Source organism: Quercus suber, unplaced genomic scaffold (assembly GCF_002906115.3).
Source record: "Quercus suber isolate HL8 unplaced genomic scaffold, Cork oak 2.0 scaffold_86, whole genome shotgun sequence".
In the NCBI taxonomy this organism is placed as follows: domain Eukaryota; kingdom Viridiplantae; phylum Streptophyta; class Magnoliopsida; order Fagales; family Fagaceae; genus Quercus; species Quercus suber.
In genome coordinates, this window is record NW_027069551.1 from 176,218 (window position 1) to 183,823 (window position 7,606).

General features: G+C 35.8%; 1 pseudogene; it reads right to left on the bottom strand.

Annotated features, from left to right (window-relative positions):
- Window positions 1-2,037: 2,037 nt before the first annotated feature.
- LOC136067814 (chloroplast sensor kinase, chloroplastic-like) lies at window positions 2,038-5,517 on the bottom strand (annotated as a pseudogene).
- Between the last annotated feature and the right edge of the window lie 2,089 nt (window positions 5,518-7,606).

Here is a 7,606-nt window from a genome sequence, read left to right on the forward strand (position 1 = left end):
TATAGCAATAAACTCACTAGTTATAAATTGTGTGGCTTTAAGAATAGTTTAAGGCTCAAGACATATCAAGAACACAATTGTTTAACCATTAGAGTCAAAGAACAAGGATGGATTTTCTTTGTTTAGCTTAAGTTGAAAGTTTTATAGATGGCTTGGTATAGCTCTAAGTAAGACATTCTCTCTCTTTAGAAAATTGTGCTTTAGGGTGTCTTGATATAAGTAAATGTAGAGTTAGAGCAATCCCTCTTCAAGTAGAACTTGAATTGCAGATCTTGAGATTTTCGCTCAAGTGAGAGCTGGATGACTGCCTTGCAAAGTTCGGTTTTCTTTATGTTTTCTGAGCGAGTCTGAGTTATGTTTTAGTGAAATTCTATGAAATCGAAATCGTCAATCAACAGTTTGACAGAATTCTAATAATACCTCTAAGGAATTATTAGCCAGCATCTAAATCTTAACAAACTCTCAATTTGAGAATTCTGTGACAAAACATCACATTACAAGACTCAAGTAATACAAGAAATCCCAAAAACAACGTACCAAACTAGACCTACTTGAAACTACATGTGCAACTCTGGATAGTAAAACATGTCTTTCTAAAAACATTCATAAACACATTAAATGCATATAAACCGAAATAGCATAAGTCCATAAAATAATCTATTTCATAAATCTTGAAGTGCATATTTAGACTATAATATGTAAATCATCAAGTTCGCACTGAATTAAAACTGAAAGCACACAAAATCCGCAAATAGCTCATTAAAAAAAAATAAAATAAAAATAATTCATCTTCCCTGAATTTACAATGAATCAATGACACACACCCCCCCCCCTCCCCCCACCCCCCAAAAAAAATTAGGTTGTAAACAAGCCGAGCTTTGTCAAATAATGAATGTTCAAACTTGGCTTGACGTAAAGTAGAATGTTCAAACTTGCTTGAGCTTGATACAAGCCTACAAATAATGTTAAACTTGAGTTTATTATAAAGTATAAAAGTTTGAGCTCGACTTGGCTGGTTTAATTCATTGGTCAAGTCAAGCTCGAGCTCAATATCAAGTCCAAACTCAAGCTCAATATCATGTTTTTGAGCTTGAGATACAACACAAGTATATTATCAAGCCTATACCAAATTTATTATCTAGCCTATTTGGTTTGGATGAGTGGTCTCAACTTATAATTAATTAAAGTCTTAGAAGAATATGAGCTTACTTATCAAGCTTATATCAATTTATTACCAAACTCATAAATAAGTATAGAGCTCAACTTGTTTTGTTACTTTTGTATAGAGTCTTGGTATTCACAAGCTTGTTCAAGAATAATATTTTTTACTTGAGATCGGCTCGTTTATTAAAAAGCCTAAACACTAAAAGCTTAAAGCTTTCTTGTTTATAAATAAACAAACATACAAATATGAACAAGTTTTTATCGAGCCAAGTCCGAGTAGTTTAAACAGCTTGGTTCATTTACAGCCCTACCCCCAACTCAAAAAAAAAAAAAGAAAAAAGAAAAAAGGAACAGAGCTGTTGGATAGCCTCTGATGTCAGCAACAGAGTTGGAATTTGGAACAAAGTGTCAAAGACCAACAGTAAAAAATGTCCAGCAAATTTCGAATTTATGATCTCGTTAACTTTATTAAATAAGCCAATTCAAAATTTACCTAAATACATTTAAAGCCAGACTTCAAATTCTAACACTGCAATTCTAATGTCATTGTCATAATGAAAACGAATTCAATTATACCTTTGATATGGAACGACTAGAGAGGTATTACAAGCTTGAGTATCTGCGATTCTGTCCTTTCTTAAATACCTTCCACATACAACTGAATAAAATATCTAACATCATTTTATGAATTATGAGGTTTCCCTAAACCTTAAAACCTTTTAGCTATTTACAACTTTTTCAATGTGTAAGAGGACAACCTAATCAACTTAGAAACTATACAGCATCCCCTCAAAGCACATAAATTATATGCACCAATGAGGGCAAGAATTCTGAATTCTTGTACCACCTAATTCCCATCAACTTAAGACGGGATTAATTCCTTCTGTTCCATGAAAGATCTCTTCCCATGGACAGTTCCAATCCTGCTACACCTCTTGAGTGGCCATAAGTCAGATAATCCGTTAAAGATTGAAACCAGAGTTCTACACGAGTTCCACCTGCTCCAAGGGCAGCATCTGTGGTCCGGGGAGAGATAACACGGACTACACAGCCATAAACTCTCAAGTATTTCACGAGCAACAGCTAACCCAGCAACAAAGTTCCATGTCATGTTATCTCCAACCATGTCTTCTGAAAAGAGATCTGCTCCAAATGGCGTGAGGAATGCATCTGTGTCTGCAAGCCAATCCAACAATAAAACATATCTAATCAACAATATGGGCAAAAATCAGATTAGATGGAAAAATTGTCACTGAGGGTTATTTAATTTTCAAAGGGATGAATATGATAGATGACATTGAGTAGTCCAAGTAGACCCCATATATAATATAATAATAATAATAAATTATGGGTTATTATTCAAGCCTATATCAATATAAAATATATTATGGGTTTATTTATTCAGGCCTATATCAAGCTTCTTAGCAAGCCCATAAATAAGCTTAAGCATGGCTTGTTTGTATGGAGCCCTAATGTCAACCAATCTGTTCATGACCTTTCTTTTTCCTTGGTTCAGCTCGTTTATCAAACAAGCCTAAAACTAAGGCTTAAACTTGGTTTTTTTATAAACAAACAAACATGAACAAGCTATTCTCAAGCCAAGCGCAAGCTGTTCATGAACAGCTTGTTCATTGACAACCATTGCATGTATTTGAATGTTATATTAGATGGACCATAACTAATTCCATTTATGTTAATAGTAATGACTAAAAACCAACCACCATTTTCAGTTTTAAAGTGTTACACTCTAAATTGGTAATAGAACTCAGAATTCTTTTTTTCCTCCTCTCTTTTAAATTTTGGTACAGTAAATTGAGGAGACATTGCCCGAGATGCCACTGAGCCAAGAGACTCTTGACCTAAAATTCAATATAAACATATACAGGGACGAATCTAGCAAATTATTAATTGGATGGAGAAGTGGGAGTGTATGAACCTATTCATTGGCAAGTGTGTGGATAATATCTCAAAAGTAAGGAGGCCAAAAACATAAATCTTAAAAGGCAGCCATCATTGTGCTCAGCCTACTGAACCATCCTAATGTATGCGTGTTATGCCAAGTTTCTATCTTAAAGCAACCTTTTTTAATGATGAGGAACCCAAGATACCTTTTATAGCCTGATAGCCACAAATCAGTTAAGTCCAGGACTCATGCACAAGATCCTGAGGTATACACTGCCAAGGCTTCCATTCAAGCCATACCCATGTAGGCTTCTATCTTAAACCTTATGTACTCTAATAAAAGCCCGCCACCCCCCCCCCCCCCCCCCCCACAAAAAAAAAAAAAAAAAAAAAAAATCATGCCATAAACTTACATGACAATACCCAGAATGAATTGGCTCATATGCTTAATTGGTTTAGAATTTAGAATACCTTGTTTAAGAATATTCTTTTAATAAAGATGTACAGTTATGCTGTATTCTTTGTTAAAGACAGGAGGATTTTTTTTTCCTACTGAAGTTTCTTATGAAGGCAGGAGGTTTTTGCCGCCACCATGTCAATGTATAACATTTCCAACCAAGATTTGTCCAATAATGCGGTGATACGTATAATTTTTTTTTAGAAGTATAGACATGTATGTATAGATTTTTCTAGGCATACGAATGTATGTTATTATGTATAACACAAAGAACAGGCTTCACAATGTCTATTTTCATTGCTTGAAACAAGTCAGTAGGGTGGAGAATTCAATATTTTTACCATATAGTGCATATCAGGCCCATCATCATCAATAACTACAAGAGTACCACCTGCTGGAGCTCCAGTTGACACTATTTCAACCTTCCCCCCAACATTTGTACGCAACATTGCACCCTCAATCAAATTACTAAGAGCCTGCCGCAAAGCAGGTTCTTCCACAGCAACTTGCAAGGATCTGAGACTTCACTTAGTTTATCATGCGTGCTGCTTATGGGCAAGAGGTCTCACAGCCTCAACCAGATCTGTCACACACATCAGAAACATTGCATGGTCTTCCTGACATAAAGAAAGAACATAAGCAAAAGGAATATTTCAAATTTAAGACTAATGAATGAAATCAGATTTAAAGTATAAAAACAACCAGGTGTGTGGCTTTTATTAAGGTAATCCCTAGATGTGCCAAAAGAAGAAAAAGTAAGATACCTAATGAATTACAATTTGTCCCAAAAGCTTAAACTATTAGGAAAATTGTGAATTAAATCATTAAATCATTATTCTAACTATGTCTTAAAAACACACACACGCTACTTTGAGTCACAATTATTTTATGCAGTTGATGAGAGAGGTGTTGGATCCCTATTCATCCACAACATTGATCCCAACTTACCTAATTCCATGTTGTAGAGGAGCAAGAGCCAGAGGTGGGAGGGGCATCTCTAAATCCCTGGCTCCAGCATTTAGACAGAGTTGCTCACTAGACTTTTGCATCTCATTTCTGGAACCATCCCTTGCGAAGTTATTTGATAACTGAGACTCTCTGACTCATGGCATCAGTCGAATTATGCATATTCTTCAATGTTTCTTCATTATAGTGCACTATATTAGCCTAGGAAATAAAAAATTCACAAAATAACAATGTCAGAAACATAGTTGCTTTATTTTACGTAATAAATTATACTATAACAGATGACATTTTGGAGTGAAATTAAAACAAGAGAAAATCTAAAAAATTCCAACTTTTTTCTCTTTAAAGTTGTGCCAAGGGAGCACCTGGTAGACAAGAAGGATATAAGATAGGTTCAACTTGATCATAACTAAAATAAAAGGAATCAATAATCTAGAAAACCAAGATGTGAAAGAAATAGTAAACCAGGCATCTTATCCCAATAATTTCAAAAATCCAGCATACTTCTAAAGGCTCGAGATTCATAACACACAGAGGGTGAATGACTGAGAATGTTACTTGAAAATGAGTGACCAGATTCTAATATAATGTGCTAGCCAGGAAATTGATAGTTGAGCAAAATGGAATATAAAATATAAACAAATGAAAAAGAAAAGGGCTAAAATTATTTTCACATACAACTACATCTAAACAAACAATGACACCTTAAGTAATACCATAAAAGAAGCCAAGCCAACATGAATATCTCGCATGTAGATACAACAACGAGTGAAGTGAGTGATCCAAGCTAAAATTAAGGATCAGATCAAACATGACTTAGAAAAATTACCAGTACAGCGAAGTGGGGAGAGAGCTGGTCGGTGATTTTTCGAGCGATTCAATTGTAGTTGTAGTTGTTGAGAGTTCGAGGAAGCTGAGGAATGTCGAAACGGAGTGGCGAGAGTTCGAGGAGAGTCGATGTTGTCGGGTGATGGAAAGAATGAAATTTTGCAAGAAAGACTTGACGAGGCTTTGTGCATAATTTCCATTTCGCTGAGTTAAAAAGGAGTCCCACTGGCGCTGCCTATATAACTTTAGAAGTGGCAGCCACTTCTATATTAATTTGCATCATTGTAAATACCCATTGATTTTTTGAGATTATATACCTTGATTATTTGGTGATAATGAAGGGCATTTTGATCCAACCAGTGGGCGACCCATTAGGACACTAAAAAGGCCCACCTCTCGTTATTTTCGGGGACCAATTGCCTCCAGTGCTGATACGGAGAGCTGTTTGATAGGTGTCGCGTGTCTAATTCGTGTCAATTTCAAAGCATTAAAACCAGAGGCGGCTTTAGACATAATTAAATGGGTCAGAATTTTCTGACCCGACCCGATTGACCTATTTAAAAATGACATATTTTGACCCGTAACTTGATTGATACAGTCCGAACTCAACCCGATCCGACCTGACTATTTTACCACGTTTTGACAACATTGAGTAGATTGAGATTGAGATTGGGGTGTAATTTTTATAAAATATTTACTTATTCTTTTTTACTTAATATGTTATGTGATGATGACATAAAACACCACCACTGAAAGATTGTTCATATGGCTCGTCTACAGGAAACAGAAGGATGGCCCAGCCAAGTTGCCTCGTCCGTCCTTAAGGACGGACGAACAAGGTCTCGTCCATCCCAAAGGACGGACAAGGAAGGCATGGCCATGCTAAGGCACGTCCACCCCTGGATATGGATGGACGAGCCAAGCATTCATGACTTCACCAATAAGTCAAGACCTCCATTACTCGTACTGAGACATCGGTTCAGATGAAGCAACTTCTACGGAAGTTATGGAAGTTACCTCCGATTTTGATGAACTCCTCGACAATAGGAACGGTTATCAGAGAAAATAACCGTTCCATGTGCTATATAAACCCGATTCTACGTAGAGGTAAGGGATTCGGACTCTTTCATTTTGGAGAAGGAAAAAAATAGGCATGGCCATGCTAAGGCACGTCCACCCCTGGATATGGATGGACGAGCCAAGCATTCATGACTTCACCAATAAGTCAAGACCTCCATTACTCGTACTGAGACATCGGTTCAGATGAAGCAACTTCTACGGAAGTTATGGAAGTTACCTCCGATTTTGATGAACTCCTCGACAATAGGAACGGTTATCAGAGAAAATAACCGTTCCATGTGCTATATAAACCCGATTCTACGTAGAGGTAAGGGATTCGGACTCTTTCATTTTGGAGAAGGAAAAAAACACTTAGACATATTCCCTCTCTGTTCCAGCCTTCTAACTTCATCATCGGAGGGTCTTAGGCCGGTCTCCACCGGTCTTACTTTGATTGAGTTTGGTTTTTCAGGATTCAATTCTCGAGATTGTTAAAGTCTGAAGAGTTTCAACCCACTGATCTTCGAGGAGTTATCATTATGTATTCTATTATAGTTTGTTATTCTCTACTTGACACCTTCATTTTCTCTTCCTACTTTAAACAAATCGAAAATTATATCAAGATTAGCTTCTAGAAAGTTGGAACAAGAGTTGCACCAAATTTGGGTATCAAGTGTTTAGTATTAATTGGTAAGTGATAACAGTATCACCAGTGAGAATCTAATCACAGTTAAGGAACTCATAAACAATTGACAAATTGCATCTATTTCAAAAAAAAAAAAAAAAACTTGTTTGAAAAATACGGGTCAACTCAACCTGTCCTGCGACCCGATTGACTCGACTTGAACCCGACCTGACCCACCTGTTTTGCCACGTCTAGGCTACTTGATGCATTTGAGGGCTTAAGACAAAAATTGATTATTTTGTTTCATATGTAAAATTACTATTAATTAACATGAACCATATAATTTTTTTTTAAAAGTTTATAAACATAAAAAAATTTGATAAAACTTTTTACATTTGTTGATATGACATATTGATAGTAGTGAGTAAAAAATAATGTTAGTGGTGATCTAGTTGAAAACTAATAAAAGCTTGTTAACTCAACTATTGTGAAAAATGTTGTGAATTTTTGTGTGGATTGCATTCTTTCTTTTCTTTTTTCTTTAAGAAGTGCTATATTCACAATATTTTTTATAACAAATCTTAGGTGTTGAGTTACTTCTTGTT